Raw genomic sequence first — 22,397 nt, 5'->3', positions numbered from 1 at the left:
TAGCTTCAAAGTAAAAGACACAATTTAGATAAGCCATAATAGAACCATTCTCATTATTAAAAGAAAATCTAAATCCTTGTCTATATAAACCATGAAATGAAATGATGTTTCTAGCCATTTCTGGCGAATAGCAAAAATTGTTCAAATCTAAACACAAATTATTCCTAAGCACTAAAGAATACACTCCAATCTTGGTAACAGGCGACGATCTTCTGTTCCCCATGACTAGATTGATCCTTCCTTGCTCCACATCCCTACTTCTTCTTAGTCCCTGCACATTTGAACAAATGTGATAACCACAACCGGTGTCAAGAACCCAAGAAATAGCATGGTTAGAATCGTTAGATTTAATTGTGTATATACCTGTGAAAGATGGCTTGATCTTTCCTTCTTTGATTGCTTGCAGGTATTCTGGGCAGCTTCTCTTCCAATGTCCTATCTTGTGGCAGTGGTGGCACTCTGCCTCCTTCGGGTTAGGATAGGGCTTAGAGGGATCAACTTTGGTCCCACTAGAAGAGGCACCATCTCGGGCTTTAACCTTGCGATAGTTCTTTGATGAAGCCTTCCCCTTCTTTCCCTTTCCTTGACCAATTGCCAAGACAGGAGCAGCAGACGGATTGGGAGTAGGTGCAACAAACTTGTCTTTGAAGTTGCTCTCAGCGACTCTCAAAAGACCTTGGAGTTTGCTTAGGGTGACCTCCTCTTTGTTCATGTGGTAGGTCATCCTAAATTGGTTGTACATCAGAGGCAAAGAGTGAAGCACCATGTCGATCACCAAGTCTTCCCCAAAGTCAACATTTAACTTGCGAAGGCGGTCGACATACCTTTGCATCTTTTGCAGGTGCACGGTAAGAGATTCTCCATGACCCATCTTAGCGGAAATCATGTTAGTGAAAATCTCATAATGCTCTTGTCTCGCGTTTTGGTGATATCTCTCCAACAAGTCTTGATGCATCTCGTATGGATACATGTCCTCGTAGGACTTTTGGAATTCGGAGTTCATGGTGGCAATCATGATGCAATGTACCTTCATTGCATCTCGCTCATGAGTCTCAAAAGCGGTGATTTCAGCCGGAGTAGCGATTTCGGGGTTGATTTTCTCAAGATTTTCATTGAGGACATACTCTTTATCCTCATAGCGAGAAATGGTGCGAATGTATCTTATCCATTCGCTAAAGTTCGTTCCATCGAAGGTGACCTTTTGGCAAAGGCTCATCAATGTGAAAGAACTATCAGCAGCGTTGTTTGCGTTTGACATCTATAGAAAGGACAAAGATAGATTAGAATAAGAATCCCTAATTATCACCCAATAAGAAAAATTAGGGTTAGGATCCAACAATAACATTTACATATTAGAAAAGGGATGCCGTAATCTAACATGAAAATAAATTGAAGGTAAGTGAATGACGATTCACTAATTCTCCATTACAAAACCTAGACTATTAGTCCTAAGTGTATTGAGAATTCCTAATTCGGATGAGATTCATTGAAACTATTCAATGGCATGTTAAAATCTCGATACGCCCCTCTTGTTTGTGACTGGGATGCCGAGGATCACAAAGCGGGTGTGAATTACCATGCAAATTCACATGGTGCCTTCATTGTAACGATCACCTATTCGATGTGCCGGTAAACCACACACGCTCCATCGAACTATGATAAACAATGAATCACCCTTTGCTACCTTTGCTTAGAACCAATTAGTGTGCCGGTAAACCACACACGCTCCACTAACTTCTTAGCAAGGGTGCAAAGTGTAATTTCATGGGATTGCATCAATTCACTTTTCCTAAAGTAACTAAGATTGGGAAATTTTTAAAATGTGTAGTTACTTTGTATTTCTTATTATACTTTTAATGAGAGGATGAGGTTGCCCTATCCTACCGGTTCGGCTAACGACCCTCCACCAATCAAGCAAGCGGTGGGTGTGAGTGTACACCCATTAAGCGCCATTTTATAGGCCGCAACCTTATACCCACCTTATAGATCGGCTTCGTGAATGAGGCCTACTAATGGTAAGACTAGCATTTAGTTATACATATATATATTATTCTAGTAATATCATATTAGTATAAGGATGTGTTTTAAACCTTTTTAAAACGTAAGGTTTGAAATTTAAGTTGTCTAAATTAAAACCTTTTAATAACAAATATAAATTTCAAAACTTGAGGGCAAGTTTTAAACATTTAAAACATGGAGGATCAAATAACAAATAATTCCAATTAACAATTAATATCCTAATTATCTTTATTTGATTTATCCAAGATTTCTTTTAAGATAATTATCAAAATAATTAATCAATTATCATATAAGGAAATTAAATATTTTATTAGATGATAAATATCTTTGATTAGATCAAGATTATAGTCATATATATCAAAAAAACGGATTAGGGTTGATCTAATATGATTAAGGTATGTTTCCATAAGATAAACATGAAAAAATCCCGGTTTTGCCTAATCCTGACGCCCGGACTCGCCGAGTACACAAAGGGACTCGCCGAGTCAGGCCTACTCGCCGAGTCCACTTTGGAACTCGTCGAGTCAGTGACTTAAAAACCCAAAAATCGAATTTTGCAGGTTTGTTTCAGTTAATCAAGCAACAATTTAAAGAAAACCAAGCTAGTCTCTGATACCACTGATGGGTTTTAGCCATAAGAACTTTCCTATGTGCGCATGCAAAACCCTAATGCTTGGATCTAGGCTTTCTAATTAAACATGCTTTGAATCCAAGACTTCTAATGGCTAATTAGGTTAAATAACAACATTGAAATAGATCTAGAATCATACCTTTGAATTCCTTGTTGATCTTGTTGTCTTGGAGCTTCTAGAGTCACAAATGTCACTCCTCTAATGGCTTACAAACACTAATAGTAAGAAGGATGATTTGGGAGAGAGGAGAGGGGAGGAATTCGGCCAGAGTATCTCTACTTTGGATGGTGTGTCGAATTCCCTCACCCCTAGGGTCTATTTATACTTGTAGACTCCTTAAGGATTACAGCTTTAACCCTAATTGGATAACTTAGACTTTAAGTTGATCCATATCCTTTCCTTGATAACCCTATGGACGATTTTGGCTTATCCAAGCCCTATAAATCGTCCATCCTATCTTGGATAAGGATTTATAGTGTAAAGTGTAACTATCAAACAATTGACAGTTCATACCCTCTTATTTAATTAATCTCTTTAAGTCACCAAATTAATTCCAATTAATCTATGACTTATATTAATCAAATAAGCATATATTATTCCTTATAATATTTACTCTCTTTTAACAAATCATCCATCAAGTTGCTATGGTGAAGGCAACCCAAAAGGACCATGCACAACCGGATCAAATACTTGCCTAATATAGTTACAGCCTTAGACACTATTCCAACAATATGTACATATGATATATAATTAATAGTTAAATGACCGTCGGACAGATACCCGATACCCTACCAGACCACATCTCAAGCGCGAAAAGGAAATAGGGCGGGTGGCCGTCCTAAGCCTTTTAAACATTGATTATATAATTATACATATATGGGCATGCAATTTATAATAAGTATAAAAAGAGTTTAAGTAAAAGTAATTGATAAGTAAAAGAGTTGTAAAGCAGTTTGAAGTAAAACAGTTTGAACAGTAATAAAATCATTGGTTTTGTAGTTATTAATCACATGTGATTGATGTAATAACTATAAGTATTCAACTTGTATTCCCCCTATTAAAACATTTAAAACATTTAAAAGTATTTCAAAGGTTATTTAAAGGGGTATGAACTCACTTGTGGTGAGTGGATTGGATTGAAGTGTCGGACACGGTGCTAGGTGACAAATGGAGACTTGTACACACGCATGAGCCTAGTTGTAACAGCCCGGAATTTCAGGTATTGCTTTAAAAGTTATTTTGGGGCATTTTTGGATGGGACTCGGCGAGTTGGAGCCAGACTCGCCGAGTAGGGCCACAGACTTGGTCGCGGGTTCGCGACTGGACTCGACGAGTCCAGAATGGACTCGGCGAGTCGACGCTGTTCAGTAGAAACCCTAGCCATTTGGTTTTGGATCGTATATAACGCCTTTTAGGCCGTCATTGCTCGTCTTTTGGCCGATTGAGAATAACCTAAACGTCTGTGGGCATCTGGAGCAGGAGTGAAGGCTATTGGAACCTTGAAGTATTTGTTAGAGAAGAAGAGGAAGGGTTTTGGCCAAAGGAAGATCAAGGGGATCGAGTTATGAGGTTTGGGGACACAGAGAATACGTTTTTCAGGTAATACTTCGGATCATTCCTGTTGTTTTGATGTGTACACGTATTAAGGGTTTATGAAACCCATTTGGTGATTAGATGGATTAATATGTTGTTACCCAAACGTTTATACCCCAGTAATAGGATGTTTAGAGGTACAGGAAGTCCCATGATTGTATATTTCGGGACCATACGTATTTCAGGAAGCAGTTGATCGACTGCATGGCATGGACTCGCCGAGTCGTATGAACCGACTCGGCGAGTAGCTTGAAGATTCACTGGGACTCGCCGAGTTGTTCTTCAGACTCGGCGAGTGGAGTCGGGGTGGCCCCGCGATTCTTCCACGTGGATCTCGTCGAGTCAAGGGGGATACTCGACGAGTAGAAAGGGAACATCCGGGAAAGTTGGGGAGGACGTCTCGACTCGTCGAGTCACCTTTGTACTCGACGAGTCCGGTCCAGTTGACCGTTGACCAGAGTTGACCTGCATATAATTTCTTAAGGTCAGTTGTCTTGAATGATAAGACTATTAATAAGGGTATATGGTATTATAGGGAGTCTGCAGATCGGCGGATCGAGTGCGAGTGATTTCAAGAGTTAATAGTATTCATTACCACGAGGTGAGTCTTCTCACTATACCGTACCCGGAAGGGTGTCTATGTGTGACCGGAAGGTCGGATGTGTTATGTGTTACATATATGCTATGATTGGAAAGGTAATTGCTATGCATGCTATGTATGTTCTACGGGCCGGAAGGCAATGTATTATGTGATAGAAAGGTCAGGTATGATATATGTTATATGTGCTATATGTGTTAAAGTAAATGTGATATGTGCTGTATATGTTTATGGGCTGGAAGGCAATATGTTATGGGACGGAAGGCAATTATCTCATGGGCCGTAAGGCATTGTACTGTGGACCGGAAGGTCGGGGCCAGGAAAGGCGTATATGTGTAAGTGGTATACTGGGGAACTCACTAAGCATTTATGCTTACAAGTTGTTATGCATGTGTTTCAGGTACTAGCGAGGACCGTGGGAAGGCGCGGGCATGATGCATACACACTGCTGCTATTTGAGATCTTGGGGATTTTATATATGTATTTGATATGAAACATGGAATAAATACTATTGTTTGAATGAAACCACTTTATTTTAAATGAAAAATTTATTTGAAAATTTGAGTTGTTACAATTGGTATCAGAGCCTTGGTTTGAGGGATTCGGGTGTACCTTCGGGTGTAACTGAACTCAAACCGAGGATTTGAGGAAAAATCTTTTAAAAATAATAAAGGCATAAACTTTTATAAATGGTAAAGTGGTAAACAAGAAAGAAGCAGTGTGTACGATCAGCCAGCGCCCGAACGGTAAAGATCCCCGGAATACCTTACAATGTTATGTTATGCAATGAATTATGAATTGTTATGCATGCTAGAAGACTAGGTATTCATGATAGGACTAGAGTGGCCTGATTTGTGATGCCTTAGTCTAGGGAGTTTGCCAATATGAGGTATTTGATAGCATGTAGGTAGATATTGCATATTAAAAGTAGAGTACTCACTATTCGGGGTTTGGGGAGGAAGAATTGGGGACGAATGCTGATACGGTGTGGTCGGTAGTATTGGGCCCGTACTACCGAAGACACCGGGTCGGTGGGCGACCCAAGTAAGAATCCATGGATGTCGGAGACGGAGTAGGGTTGCGTTATCGAGTGCAACAGTATTTGATGGAGTCTCTGATAGTCTTATGTTATATTTCAGAGACATTATGGTTACGTCACGCCACGGAGCGAGTTCGAGCGATGTGAGTGACGAGGATATTTGTCAGATGATTCAGGAGGAGGTAGCTGCAGCGGTTCGGGCTGAGATCCCGGAGATGTTTGGGTCCATTAAGACCACCCTGATGGAGGAGTTTGAGGAGCGGTATGCCGCACTGACTGAAGCTGCAGTCGCTGCCGCTATCGCCGCTGTGGCCGCTGCCAGGCCGCAAGGGGGCGATTCGTTGTTGTTCCGGGAATTCAGCAACACAAAACCCCCTGAGTTTGATGGGACGTAGGATCCGATTGCTGCGATGAGGTGGATCGCCGACATTGAGGGGTGGAAGTTCGTGACGGCGAACTTCACTCAGGCGGAGATTTCAGCGGTGACATGGGAGAGGTTTACTGAGATGTTCAGGGACGAGTACGTTCCCCCAGTGGAGAAGGAACGATTGATCCAGGAGTTCTTGACCCTTAAGCAGGGTACTGATTCCGTTGCGGTGGTTACACGGAAGTTTCATGAGAGGGCGATGTTCTGCCCCGAGCTGGTGTCTACAGAGCAGTCACGGATGAGCCGGTATTTAGGCGTTTTGAGGAGGGATATCCGGGAGTTTGTGTCAAACTCCACCTATCGTACTTTCACTGAGCTTCAAGCGAATGCCAGGAAGCGCGAGATCGAGTTAGAGACCCAGGCCAGGGAGGAGGCCGAGTCTCGGCAGGCGGATCGGCGACCGGCTCAGTCTCAGCCGGCAGCCAAGCGGATCAAGTCCGCTGATTCGAGGATGGGAGGTTCGAAGAGCCGTACTTGCGGCAAGTGTGGCAAGGGTCATGAGGGGGCATGCCGAGCAGGTGGTTGCTACAAGTGTGGCAAGGAAGGACACATTGCCAGGGATTGTCCTAAGGGGTTCTTGGTTTGCTTTCATTGCAACCAGACAGGCCATCGGAAGGCCGAGTGCCTGCAGCTTCGCCAGGGATCTACACCTACTACCAGGACTACCGAGACACGACCGGTGAAGGTCGAGGCCCCGAGGGCTCGCGGGAGAGCCTTTCAGCTGACTGCGGAGGAGGTCCGCGCTGCACCCGATGTAGTGGCAGGTATACCGTAATTCGCGTATTTATTTAAAGTTGAAATGTTATGCTTATGTTAATATATGTGTAGGTACTTTTCTTGTGAACTCTATGCCTGCTCTTGTGTTATTTGATTCGGGTGCGAGTAGATCCTTTGTATCTTTAGCCTTTAGTCAGCATATACGCATTAGTCGTGAGCCGTTAAGTCGGCCTCTGAGCGTTTCTATAGCGGCCGAGAGGGTGGTTTGTGCTACGGAGGTTTTTCGGGGATGCGTACTAGAAATTTTTGGGGTTGCGTTTCCGATTGACCTAATTCCTATTGCGATGGGTGATGTCTGTGTCATCGTGGGCATGGACTGGTTGAGCCGATTCAGCGCCGTCATCGACTGTGAGCGCCAGCTGGTGACTATACGAGACCCTAGTGGGGAAGTTCTTACGGTGTACGACGAGGGTACCCGTTCGGGATCAGCTTTTTGTTCGGCTGCTAGGGTGAGACAATGTCTACAGCAGGGATGTAAGGGTTTTGTGGCGTATGTGATGGGTACGCGGGAGGCTTCCGATAGACCGAGGTCAGTGGAGGAGGTACCAGTGGTGCGCAAGTTTCCAGATGTCTTTCCCGAGGATTTGCCGGGAGTACCTCCTGCAAGACAAGTGGAGTTTGGTATCGATCTGATTCCTGGGGCTGCACCTATTGCGAAGGTGCCATATCGTCTTGCACCTCCAGAGATGCAAGAGTTGTCCTTGCAACTTCAGGAGTTGCTGGGGAAGGGATTTATTCGGCCGAGTAGCTCGCCGTGGGGAGCACCGATTCTGTTCGTCAAGAAGAAGGATGGTTCACACCGGATGTGCATCGATTACCGGGAACTGAACAAGGTAACGGTCAAGAACCGTTATCCGCTACCGAGGATCGATGATTTATTCGATCAGTTGCAAGGAGCATCCTGGTTTTCTAAAATTGATCTGAGATCAGGGTACCATCAGGTAAGAGTGCGGGATGAGGACGTACAGAAGACAACATTTAGGACGCGATATGGGCATTATGAGTTTGTGGTGATGCCTTTCGGGCTCACCAATGCTCCGGCAGTGTTCATGGATCTCATGAACAGGGTATGCAGGCCGATGTTAGATCGGTCAGTGATTGTATTTATCGACGACATCCTGGTGTATTCGCGATCTAGAGAACAGCATGAGGGGCATTTGCGGGAGGTCCTTGAGGTACTGAGGTCGGAGAAGCTATATGCAAAGTTCTCCAAATGTGACTTCTGGTTGCGTGAGGTCCAATTTCTTGGACATGTTGTTAATCAGGCAGGGATATTGGTCGATCCGGCCAAGGTTGAGGCTGTGATGAGTTGGGAAGTACCGAAGTCACCTTCTGAGATCAGAAGTTTTCTTGGGTTGTGTAACAACGCAAATTTTCAAATAAAATTTTCATTTAAAATAAAGTGATAATATTTAACCAATAATATTTATTTCATGTTTCATATCAAATACATATGTAAAATCCCCAAGATCTCAAACAGCAGCAGTGTGTATGCATCATGCCGGCGCCTTCCCACGGTCCTCGCTAGTACCTGAAACACATACATAACAACTTGTAAGCATAAATGCTTAGTGAGTTCCCGAGTATACCACTTACACATATACGCCTTTCCAGGCCCGGACCTTCGTTCCACAATACAATGCCTTCCGGCCCATGAGATAATCGCCTTCCGGCCCATAAGATAATTGCCTTCCGGCCCATAAGATATTTGCCTTCCGGCCCATAAGATAATTGCCTTCCGGCCCATAACATATTGCCTTCCGGCCCGTAAACAATTTTTCCTTCTGGCCCATAAACATGTATAGCACATAATACATTTACTCTAACACATATAGCACATATATCATATATCATACCTGACCTTTCTGTCACATAATACATTGCCTTCCGGCCATAGAAACATACATAGCATGCATAGCAACTATTCTTTTCAATTATAGCATATATAACACATAACATATCCGACCTTCCGGTCACACATAGATACCCTTCCGGGTGCAGTATAGTGAGAAGACTCACCTCGTGGTAATGAAAACTATCAACTCTTGAAACCACTCGCACTCGATCCGCCGATCTGCAGACTCCCTATAATACCATATACCCTTATTAATAGTCTTATCATTCAAGACAACTGACCTTAAGAAATTATATGCAAGTCAACTCTGGTCAACGGTCAACTGGACCGGACTCGTCGAGTACAAAGGTGACTCGACGAGTCGAGACGTCCTCCCCAACTTTCCCTGATGTTCCCTTTCTACTCGTCGAGTATTCCCCTTGACTCGACGAGATCCACGTGGAAGAATTGCGGGGCCACCCCGACTCCACTCGCCGAGTCTGAAGAACAACTCGGCGAGTTCCAGTGAATCTTCAAGCTACTCGATAACCTTCACTCCGGCTCTAGATGTCCACAGACGTTTAGGTTCTTCTCCAATCGGCCAAAAGACGGCAATGACGGCCTAAGAGGCGTTATATACGATCCAAAACCAAACGGCTAGTGTTTCTGCTGAACAGCGTCGACTCGCCGAGTCCATTCTGGACTCGTCGAGTCCAGTCGCGAACCCGCGACCAAGTCTGTGGCCCTACTCGGCGAGTCTGGCTCCAACTCGCCGAGTCCCATCCAAAAATGCCCCAAAATAGTTTTTAAAACAATACCTGAAATTCCGGGCTGTTACAACTCTCCCCCACTAGAACTAGACTTCGCCCTCGAAGTCTCACTCTGCGAATAACTCCGGATGTTGCTCCCGCATCTCACGCTCCGGCTCCCAAGTCATCTCCAATCTTTTCCGATGTTGCCACTGAACCAACACCAGAGGTACTTCCTTGTTCCGTAGTACCTTGATCTTCCGATCCCTAATAGCTACTGGTCTCTCGGCGTTATTCAGGCTCGCATCCACCTGAATATCTTCTAACGGAACCACTGCCGATTCATCGGTTATACACTTCCTCAACTGTGATACGTGAAAGGTATTGTGAATCTGTCCCAACTCTGCTGGCAACTCCAACCGATAAGCTACCCGACCTACCCTTGCAATTACACGAAATGGACCTATGAACCGGGGCCCCAACGTACCCCTCTTTCTGAACCGGATCACTCCCTTCCAGGGAGAAACCTTCAGGAGAACGAAGTCGCCAACCTGGAATTCCAACTCGGACCGGCGTCTGTCCGCATAACTCTTCTGTCGGCTCTGGGCGGTCAATAACCTCTGCCTAACCTGCTGAATCTGCTCTGTCGTCTGGAGCACGATCTCCGTACTACCCATCACTCTCTGTCCCACCTCTCCCCAGCAAATGGGAGTCCGAGACCTCCTACCATACAACAACTCAAAAGGTGGCATACCAATGCTCGAATGATGGCTGTTGTTGTAGGAAAACTCTGCCAAGGGTAAATATGCATCCCAGCTACCCCCGAAGTCCAACACGCATGCTCGAAGCATGTCCTCCAATGTCTGAATCGTCCGCTCGCTCTGCCCGTCGGTCTGGGGATGGTATGCGGTACTAAAATGCAGTTTGGTACCCAGCTCCTCATGAAATTTCTTCCAGAACCTAGAAGTGAAACGTACATCGCGGTCCAAAACAATCGAGATCGGCACTCCATGCCGAGATACCACTTCTCTCACATATAACTCCGCTAACTTCTCCGCTGATGAACTCTCGCTAATGGCAAGGAAGTGTGCACTTTTCGTCAGTCTATCCACAATCACCCAAATTGCATCGACTCCTCTGGCAGTTCTCGGCAATTTGGTGATGAAATCCATAGTAATCTGTTCCCACTTCCACTCAGGAATCTCAAAAGGCTGCAACTTGCCATGCGGTCTCTGGTGCTCGGCTTTAACCCTACGGCAGGTCAAACACCTCTCAATGAACCATGCGGCGTCTCTCTTCATGCAAGGCCACCAATATTCCTTCCTCAAGTCAAAATACATCTTCGTAGCACCGGGATGGATCGAGAATTTCGACCTATGAGCCTCCTCCATCAAAGTAGCACGTGTACCGCCCACGAATGGTACCCAAATCCGACCCTGAAACGTCAGAAGTCCTCGTCCATCCTTAACGAACTCTGAAATTAACCCAACGACCCGCTCTTTCTTCTGCATCTCGGATCTCATAACCTCGGCCTGTGCTCCTCGAATAGCATCCAATATCGGAGTAATCACCATCAGTCTCAGACATACATCTCGCAATGGAGTATTCTCCGCCCTGCGGCTCAATGCATCGGCTACCACATTCGCCTTGCCCGGGTGGCACAGGATTTCACAATCATAATCCTTGACCACATCCAACCACCTCCTCTGACGCATATTTAGGTTGGGCTGATCCATCAAATACTTTAAACTCTTATGGTCCGTGTATATCGTACATCGAACCCCATACAGGTAGTGACGCCAAATCTTGAGGGCGAACACCACTGCCCCCAACTCTAAATCATGCGTGGGATATCTCGCCTCATGAGGCTTTAGCTGCCTCGACGCATAAGCTATCACGTGACCTCTCTGCATCAACACTGCACCCAATCCCGAAATCGATGCGTCACAATATACGACAAAATCTTCCATCCCTTCCGGGAGCGCTAACACCGGGGCTTCGCACAGTCTCTGGCGAAGTGTCTCGAATGACGTCTGCTGCTCGGGTCCCCATGAGAATGCAACACCCTTCCGGGTCAATCTGGTGAGTGGCACAGCGATCTTGGAGAAGTCCTTAATAAACCTCCGATAGTATCCCGCCAACCCAAGAAAGCTCCTGATCTCAGAAGGTGACTTCGGTACCTCCCAACTCATCACAGCCTCAATCTTGGCCGGATCGACCAATATCCCTGCCTGATTAACAACATGTCCAAGAAATTGGACCTCACGTAACCAGAAGTCACATTTAGAGAACTTTGCATATAGCTGCTCCGACCTCAGTACCTCAAGGACCTCCCGCAAATGCCCCTCATGCTGCTCTCTAGATCGCGAATACACCAGGATGTCGTCGATAAATACAATCACGGACCGATCCAGCATCGGCCTGCATACCCTGTTCATGAGGTCCATGAACACTGCCGGGGCATTGGTGAGCCCGAAAGGCATCACCACGAACTCGTAATGCCCATACCGTGTCCTAAATGTTGTCTTCTGGACGTCCTCATCCCGCACTCTTACCTGATGGTACCCTGATCTCAGATCGATCTTGGAAAACCAAGATGCCCCTTGCAACTGATCGAATAAATCATTGATCCTTGGTAACGGATAACGGTTTTTGACCGTTACCTTGTTCAGCTCCCGGTAATCAATGCACATCCGTTGTGAACCATCCTTCTTCTTGACGAACAAAATCGGTGCTCCCCACGGCAAGCTACTCGGCCGAATAAATCCCTTCCCCAGCAACTCCTGAAGTTGTGAGAACAACTCTTGCATCTCTGGAGGTGCAAGACGATATGGCACCTTCGCAATAGGCGCAGCCCCCGGAATCAGATCGATACCAAACTCCACTTGCCTCGTAGGAGGTACTCCCGGCAAATCCTTGGGAAAGACATCTGGAAACTTGCGCACCACTGGTACCTCCTCCACTGACCTCGGTCTCTCGGAAGCCTCCCGCGTATCCATCACATACGCCACAAAACCCTTACATCCCTGCTGTAGACATTGCCTCGCCCTAGCGGCCGAACAAAAAGCTGATCCCGAACGGGTACCCTCGCCATACACCGTAAGAACTCCCCCACTAGGGTCTCGTATAGTCACCAGCTGGCGCTCACAGTCGATGACGGCGCTAAATCGGCTTAACCAGTCCATGCCCACGATGACACAGACATCACCCATCGCAATAGGAATTAGGTCAATCGGAAACGCAACCCCAAAAATCTCTAGTACGCATCCCCGAAGAACCTCCGTAGCACAAACCACCCTCTCGGCCGCTATAGAAACGCTCAGAGGCCGACTTAACGGCTCACGACTAATGCGTATATGCTGACTAAAAGCTAAAGATACAAAGGATCTACTCACACCCGAATCAAATAACACAAGAGCAGGCATAGAGTTCACAAGAAAAGTACCTACACATATATTAACATAAGCATAACATTTCAACTTTAAATAAATACGCGAATTACAGTATACCTGCGACAACATCGAGTGCAGCGCGGACCTCCTCCGCAGTCAGCTGAAAGGCTCTCCCGCGAGCCCTCGGAGCCTCGACCTTCGCCGGTCGTGTCTCGGTAGTCCTGGTAGTAGGTGTAGATCCCTGAAGAAGCTGCGGGCACTCGGCCTTCCGATGGCCTGTCTGGTTGCAATGAAAGCAAACCATAAACCCCTTAGGACAATCCCTGGCAATGTGTCCTTCCTTGCCACACTTGTAGCAACCACCCGCTCGACACGCCCCCTCGTGACTCTTGCCGCACTTTCCACAAGTGCGGCCCTTCGAACCTCCCATCCTCGAATTAGCGGACTTGAACCGCTTGGCTGCCGGCTGAGACTGAGCCGGTCGCCGGTCCACCTGCCGAGACTCGGCCTCCTCCCTGGCCTGGGTCTCCAAATCGATCTCGCGCTTCCTGGCATTCGCCTGAACCTCAGTGAAAGTACGATAGGTGGAGTTTGACACGAACTCCCGGATATCCCTCCTCAACACGCCTAAGTACCGGCTCATCCGTGACTGCTCTGTAGACACCAGCTCAGGGCAGAACATCGCCCTCTCGTGAAACTTCCGTGTGATCACCGCCATGGAATCAGTACCCTGCTTAAGGGTCAAGAACTCCTGAATCAATCGTTCCCTCTCCACTGGGGGAACGTACTCGTCCCTGAACATCTCAGTAAACCTCTCCCATGTCACCGCTGAAATCTCCGCCTGAGTGAAGTTCTCCGTCACGAACTTCCACCAATCCTTCGCTCCCAGACGGAGCTGGTTCAAGGCGAACCGTACCCTCAGGTGCTCCGGGCATGAACAAGTGTAGAAGCACCCCTCAATATCGGCGATCCACCTCATCGCAGCAATCGGATCCTGCGTCCCGTCGAACTCAGGGGGTTTCGTGTTGCTGAATTCTCGGAATAGCAACGAATCACCCCCTTGCGGCCTGGCGGCAGCCACAGCTGCGGTGGCGGCAGCGACTGCCGCTTCAGTCAGTGCGGCATACCGCTCCTCAAACTCCTCCATCAGGGTGGTCTTAATAGACCCAAACATCTCCGGGATCTCAGCCCGAACCGCCGCAGCTACCTCCTCCTGAATCATCTGACGAATCTCCTCGTCACTCGCACCGCTCGAACTCGCTCCGTGGCGTGTCGTAACCATAATGTCTCTGAAATATAACATAAGATTGTCAGAGACTCCATCAAGTACTGTTGCACTCGATAACGCAACCCTACTCAGTCTCCGACATCCAGGGATTCTTACTTGGATCGCCCACCGACCCGGTGTCTTCGGTAGTACGGGCCCAATACTACCGACCACACCGTATCAACATTCGTCCCAAATCTTCCTCCCCAAACCCCGAATAGTGACTACTCTACTTTTAATATGCAATATCTACCTGCACGCTATCAAACATCTCATATTGGCAAATTCCCTAGACTAAGGCATCACAAATCAGGCCACTCTAGTCCTATCATGAATACCTAGTCTTCTAGCATGCATAACAATTCATAATTCATTGCATAACATAACATTGTAAGGTATTCTGGGGATCTTTACCGTTCGGGCGCTGGCTGATCGTACACACTGCTTCTTTCTTGTTTACCACTTTACCATTTATAAAAGTTTATGCCTTTATTATTTTTAAAAGATTTTTCCTCAAATCCTCGGTTTGAGTTCAGTTACACCCGAAGGTACACCCGAATCCCTCAAACCAAGGCTCTGATACCAATTGTAACAACGCAAATTTTCAAATAAAATTTTCATTTAAAATAAAGTGATAATATTTAACCAATAATATTTATTTCATGTTTCATATCAAATACATATGTAAAATCCCCAAGATCTCAAATAGCAGCAGTGTGTATGCATCATGCCGGCGCCTTCCCACGGTCCTCGCTAGTACCTGAAACACATACATAACAACTTGTAAGCATAAATGCTTAGTGAGTTCCCCAGTATACCACTTACACATATACGCCTTTCCAGGCCCGGACCTTCGGTCCACAATACAATGCCTTCCGACCCATGAGATAATCGCCTTCCAGCCCATAAGATAATTGCCTTCCGGCCCATAAGATATTTTCCTTCCGGCCCATAAGATAATTGCCTTCCGGCCCATAACATATTGCCTTCCGGCCCGTAAACAATTTTGCCTTCCGGCCCATAAACATGTATAGCACATAATACATTTACTCTAACACATATAGCACATATATCATATATCATACCTGACCTTTCTGTCACATAATACATTGCCTTCCGGCCATAGAAACATACATAGCATGCATAGCAACTATTCTTTTCATATATAGCATATATAACACATAACATATCCGACCTTCCGGTCACACATAGATACCCTTCCGGGTGCAGTGTAGTGAGAAGACTCACCTCGTGGTAATGAAAACTATCAACTCTTGAAACCACTCGCACTCGATCCGCCGATCTGCAGACTCCCTATAATACCATATACCCTTATTAATAGTCTTATCATTCAAGACAACTGACCTTAAGAAATTATATGCAAGTCAACTCTGGTCAACGTTCAACTGGACCGGACTCGTCGAGTACAAAGGTGACTCGACGAGTCGAGACGTCCTCCCCAACTTTCCCTGATGTTCCCTTTCTACTCATCGAGTATCCCCCTTGACTCGACGAGATCCACGTGGAAGAATCGCGGGGCCACCCCGACTCCACTCGCCGAGTCTGAAGAACAACTCGGCGAGTTCCAGTGAATCTTCAAGCTACTCGATAACCTTCACTCCGGCTCTAGATGTCCACAGACGTTTAGGTTCTTCTCCAATCGGCCAAAAGACGGCAATGACGGCCTAAGAGGCGTTATATACGATCCAAAACCAAACGGCTAGGGTTTCTGCTGAACAGCGTCGACTCGCCGAGTCCATTCTGGACTCGTCGAGTCCAGTCGCGAACCCGCGACCAAGTCTGTGGCCCTACTCGGCGAGTCTGGCTCCAACTCGCCGAGTCCCATCCAAAAATGCCCCAAAATAGTTTTTAAAACAATACCTGAAATTCCGGGCTGTTACAGGTTGGCGGGGTACCATCGGAGGTTTATTAAGGATTTCTCCAAGATCGCTGTGCCGCTCACCAGATTGACCCGGAAGGGTGTTGCATTCTCATGGGGATCCAAGCAACAGACGTCCTTCGAGACACTTCGCCAGAGACTGTGCGAAGCCCCGGTGCTAGCTCTCCCGGAAGGGATGGAAGATTTTGTCGTATATTGCGACGCATCTATTTCAGGACTGGGTGCGGTGTTGATGCAGAGAGGTCATGTGATAGCTTATGCATCGAGGCAGCTAAAGCCTCATGAGGCGAGATATCCCACACATGATTTAGAGTTGGGGGCAGTGGTGTTCGTTCTCAAGATATGGCGTCACTACCTGTATGGGGTTCGATGTACGATATACACGGACCATAAGAGTTTAAAATATTTGATGGATCAGCCCAACCTAAATATGAGTCAGAGGAGGTGGTTGGATGTGGTCAAGGATTATGATTGTGAAATCCTGTACCACCCGGGCAAGGCTAATGTGGTAGCCGATGCATTGAGCCGCAGGGCGGAGAACACTCCATTGCGAGATGTGTGTCTGAGACTGATGGTGATGACTCCGATATTGGATGCTATTCGTGGAGCACAGGCCGAGGTCGTGAGTTCCGAGATGCAGAAGAAAGAGTGGGTCGTTGGGCTAATTTCAGAGTTCGTTAAGGATGGACGAGGACTTCTGACGTTTCAGGGTCGGATTTGGGTACCATTCGTGGGCGGTACGCGTGTTACTTTGATGGAGGAGGCTCATAGATCGAAATTCTCGATCCATCCCGGTGCAACAAAGATGTATTTAGACTTGAGGAAGGAATACTGGTGGCCTTGTATGAAAAGAGACGTCGCTTGGTTCGTTGAGAGGTGTTTGACCTGCCGTAGGGTCAAAGCTGAGCACCAGAGACCGCATGGCAAGTTGCAGCCTTTGGAGATTCCCGAGTGGAAGTGGGAACAGATTACTATGGATTTCATCACCAAATTGCCGAGAACTGCCAGAGGAGTCGATGCAATTTGGGTGGTTGTAGATAGACTGACGAAAAGTGCACACTTTCTTGCCATCAGTGAGAGTTCATCAGTGGAGAAGTTAGCGGAGTTATATGTGAGAGAAGTGGTATCTCGGCATGGAGTGCCGATCTCGATAGTTTCGGACCGTGATGTACGTTTCACTTCCAGATTCTGGAAGAAATTCCATGAGGAGCTGGGTACTAAACTGCATTTTAGTACCGCATACCATCCCCAGACCGACGGGCAGAGCGAGCGGACGATTCAGACATTGGAAGTCATGCTTCGAGCGTGTGTGTTAGACTTCGGGGGTAGCTGGGATGCGTATTTACCCTTGGCAGAGTTTTCCTACAACAACAACCATCATTCGAGCATTGGTATCCCACCTTTTGAGTTGTTGTATGGTAGGAGGTGTCGGACTCCCATTTGCTGGGGAGAGGTGGGACAAAGAGTGATGGGTAGTACAGAGATCGTACTCCAGACGACAGAGCAGATTCAGCAGGTTAGGCAGAGGTTATTGACCGACCAGAGCCGACAGAAGAGTTATGTGGACAGACGCCGGTCCGAGCTGGAATTACAGGTTGGCGACTTCGTTCTCCTGAAGGTTTCTCCTTGGAAGGGAGTGACCCGGTTCAGAAAGAGGGGCAAGTTGGGGCCCCGGTTCATAGGTCCATTTCGTGTGATTGCAAGGGTAGGCCGGGTAGCCTATCGGTTGGAGTTGCCAGCAGAGTTGGGACAGATCCACAATACCTTTCACGTATCGCAGTTGAGGAAGTGTATAGCCGATGAATCGGCAGTGGTTCCGTTAGAGGATATTCAGGTGGATGCGAGCCTGAATTACGCCGAGAGACCGGTAGCTATTAGGGATCGGAAGATCAAGGTTCTGCGGAACAAGGAAGTACCTCTGGTGTTGGTTCAGTGGCAACATCGGAAAGGATTGGAGATGACTTGGGAGCCGGAGCGTGAGATGCGGGACCAACATCCGGAGTTATTCGCAGAGTGAGACTTCAAGGGCGAAGTCTAGTTCTAGTGGGGGAGAGTTGTAACAGCCCGGAATTTCAGGTATTGCTTTAAAAGTTATTTTGGGGCATTTTTGGATGGGACTCGGCGAGTTGGAGCCAGACTCGCCGAGTAGGGCCACAGACTTGGTCGCGGGTTCACGACTGGACTCGACGAGTCCAGAATAGACTCGGCGAGTCGACGCTGTTTAGCAGAAACCCTAGCCGTTTGGTTTTGGATCGTATATAACGCCTTTTAGGCCGTCATTTCTCGTCTTTTGGCCGATTGAGAATAACCTAAACGTCTGTGGGCATCTGGAGCTGGAGTGAAGGCTATTGGAACCTTGAAGGATTTGTTAGACAAGAAGAGGAAGGGTTTTGGCCAAAGGAAGATCAAGGGGATCGAGTTCTGAGGTTTGGGGACACAGAGAATACGTTTTTCAGGTAATACTTTGGATCATTCCTGTTGTTTTGATGTGTACACGTATTTAGGGTTTATGAAACCCATTTGGTGATTAGATGGATTAATATATTGTTACCCAAACGTTTATACCCCAGTAATAGGATGTTTAGAGGTACAGGAAGTCCCATGATTGTATATTTCGGGACCATACGTATTTCAGGAAGCAGTTGATCGACTGCATGGCATGGACTCGCCAAGTCGTATGAACAGACTCGGCGAGTAGCTTGAAGATTCACTGGGACTCGCCGAGTTGTTCTTCAGACTCGGCGAGTGGAGTCGGGGTGGCCCCGCGATTCTTCCACGTGGATCTCGTCGAGTCAAGGGGGATACTCGACGAGTAGAAAGGGAACATCAGGGAAAGTTGGGGAGGACGTCTCGACTCGTCGAGTCACCTTTGTACTCGACGAGTCCGGTCCAGTTGACTGTTGACCAGAGTTGACCTGCATATAATTTCTTAAGGTCAGTTGTCTTGAATGATAAGACTATTAATAAGGGTATATGGTATTATAGGGAGTCTGCAGATCGGCGGATCGAGTGCGAGTGATTTCAAGAGTTGATAGTATTCATTACCACGAGGTGAGTCTTCTCACTATACCGTACCCGGAAGGGTGTCTATGTGTGACCGGAAGGTCGGATGTGTTATGTGTTATATATATGCTATGATTGGAAAGGTAATTGCTATGCATGCTATGTATGTTCTACGGGCCGGAAGGCAATGTATTATGTGATAGAAAGGTCAGGTATGATATATGTTATATGTGCTATATGTGTTAAAGTAAATGTGATATGTGTTGTATATGTTTATGGGCCGGAAGGCAATATGTTATGGGCCGGAAGGCAATTATCTCATGGGCCGGAAGGCATTGTACTGTGGACCGGAAGGTCGGGGCTTGGAAAGGAGTATATGTGTAAGTGGTATACTGGGGAACTCACTAAGCATTTATGCTTACAAGTTGTTATGCATGTGTTTCAGGTACTAGCGAGGACCGTGGGAAGGCGCCGGCATGATGCATACACACTGCTGCTATTTGAGATCTTGGGGATTTTATATATGTATTTGATATGAAACATGGAATAAATACTATTGTTTGAATGAAACCACCTTATTTTAAATGAAAAATTTATTTGAAAATTTGAGTTGTTACACTAGTTATCATATAATGAACATATATATAACTAGTTAGCCAAAATATAACTAATAAATTAAGTTGGGACATTCTATAACATGAAAACACTTCGTTTCAAGTGTTAATGATCACAAGGATTGCATCCAAGTGTTGGTAGGGTAAAGCTAGGGAGTTTAGAGTTCAAGGGTAAACTCCCTTGGAGTTTATGGTTTTGATGGTCATAACCCAAGGAGTTTATGGCAATAAACTCTAGGGTTTATGGTCATTAACTCTACTCCTGTTGACCATGTGTTGTTTTGTGGTTTAACAAGCCTTTTGAAGCATTTCTACTAGGTGGTTTGGCCTTTGGAAGGGACTAGGGAAACAGGAACAAACTTGTAACTAGAAACTTTGACTAATAAAGCATTATCTAGTCTATCAACATGCAAAGCTAGTTTTCTACCAAATTCATGCAAAATAAAGGAGTAGTTGGCTCCAGAATCAAATAAAATTTAGACAGGCAATTTGTTTACGAGAAAGATACCTGAAGCGACATCAGCTTCATCTTTAGAAGCTTCAAGTGTCATCTGGAATGCTCTCGCCTTCGACTTTGGTGGAATGTTGGGTGTTGTTGCCTCCTTCTTTTTCGAACAATCCCTCGAGATGTGACCCTCCTCACCGCAACCATAGCAAACTTTCATGGTAAGAGTGCATTCATTGGCATAATGCCCTGGCTTTCGACATTTAAAACATGTGGCCACCACTTCACATTTGGCTTTGCCTCCACCTCCCCTCGAACCAGACTTCGAGAACTTGTTTTTCTTGTTGGAACCTGAAGGTCCATCGTACTTCCTCTTTTCACCAACCGCTATCCTTTCCAGACCCTTTTCCTTCTGCTGTGCCTCCACATTCTTTCGAATAACTATTTTTAGAGTGGTTGCCGTCTTAACTTTCGGGCCAAAGTTGGCGGACAGTCCATTAGTGAACCTCTCAATCTTGGAGAGTTCTATTGGCACTAGGTACGGAAATAACTTCATTTTCTCAGTGAATGCAGTAGCATAGTCATCTATTTTCATTCTCCCCTTCTTTAAGTTTTGGAACCCATTGTTTAAATCAATCAGATCTATCGCTGAAAAATATTGCACCCTTAGTTGTTCCAAGAACTCCTCCCATGACATTTTCAGGGCTTCTCCTCGTGGCATAGTATCTGCCAATAACTTCCACCAGCTTAAGACTCCGGTCTTCAGTTTTCTAACTGCAAAGACAGTCTTGTGTTTGTTGCTACAATCGCAACTTCAAATACCATCTCCATCTCGGAGATCCAATCCATAATCTCAACAGGCTTTGGGCTTCCAGAAAGACTTGGCGGCTTTGGGCCTAACAAATTCTTATATATTTTCCCATCCTTGTTGTTTCCTCTTTCTGGGTCATTCCTTCGTTCTCCTTGAGTCCCAACTTGACTAACAATGCGACTATTGTTCCCTTCCTCTAATTTCTCAGGAATCAATTCAGGTTCCTAAATGGGCATGATAGGTTCGTCTCTATTATCATTGAACATCTGTCGCATTTCATCCCTTTGTTCGGCTAACATAGCCCAAATCATGGCTTGCACCCTAGCCGTTGTCACTGGCTCAGGTGCTACTGCTGCAACAGCTACTTGCTCTATTATAGGTAGTTGATTCCTGTTTTCATCCACGTTTCCAACTCAACTCCTTGTCCTCACCATTTTTGATCTATACACCGAATAAGGTGAAATAATATCCTCATTCACGATAGATATTCAAATCATCCTAATCACTCTGAAACATTTACATGCTAGTTCTAATACCGTCGTCATACACTTAGAATCCTAAACACATAAGGTTTCTAGATCCGGTTGGCAACAAACCGCAGATCTGAACAACTGATATCATATATGGCAACATCTAACATTTAGCACATAAAGACATTTTAGGCATCTTCCTAAAATAAACTAGTGCTCATGTCTATAATATAACATACACTTATCTCACAATCTTCACTTAGCATTCTAAGTTTAAGTGTAGAAATCCTACAAATTCCTAGTTCGCTTAAACTAATGCTCTGATACCAACTGTGACATCCCCAAAATCATGGCCAGAAAAGACCGGTTTCATTTATGCTTTAAAAATAATTTCAGAGTAAGTCAATTGATTTAAAAGAGTTGCGGAATTTGTTCCTAAAAACAAAATTTGATAAAAATAATATTTTCCAAAGTATTTCATAAAGAAATGTATTTTCATTATATAATCAAAACTCAGGATGTCATGTTCCGATACAGACACAAAAGCATAAACAACAAAAGATAGACCATACAACTGATGGGTTTTGGTCATAAGACATCCTATGTGCTCATACAAACCCTAATGCTTGGATCTAGGTTTCTCTATTGTACATGCTTTGAATCCAAGACTATAAACCCTAATACTAGCATACATATAATCATATTAACATGAGAATAAGTTTATAGTGTTACCTTGATTGTTATGTAGCAATAACAATCCCAAATCTCCTTGTATTGACTTTGGAAGGCTTAGAGTCACAAGTGTCACTCCTCTAATGGCTCACAAA

This window comes from Lactuca serriola, chromosome 2 (genome assembly GCF_051521515.1).
Source record: "Lactuca serriola cultivar US96UC23 chromosome 2, Lser_US96UC23_V15, whole genome shotgun sequence".
NCBI lineage: Eukaryota > Viridiplantae > Streptophyta > Magnoliopsida > Asterales > Asteraceae > Lactuca > Lactuca serriola.
The sequence above is the reverse complement of the archived record's forward strand: the minus strand, read 5'-3'. Positions refer to the sequence as shown.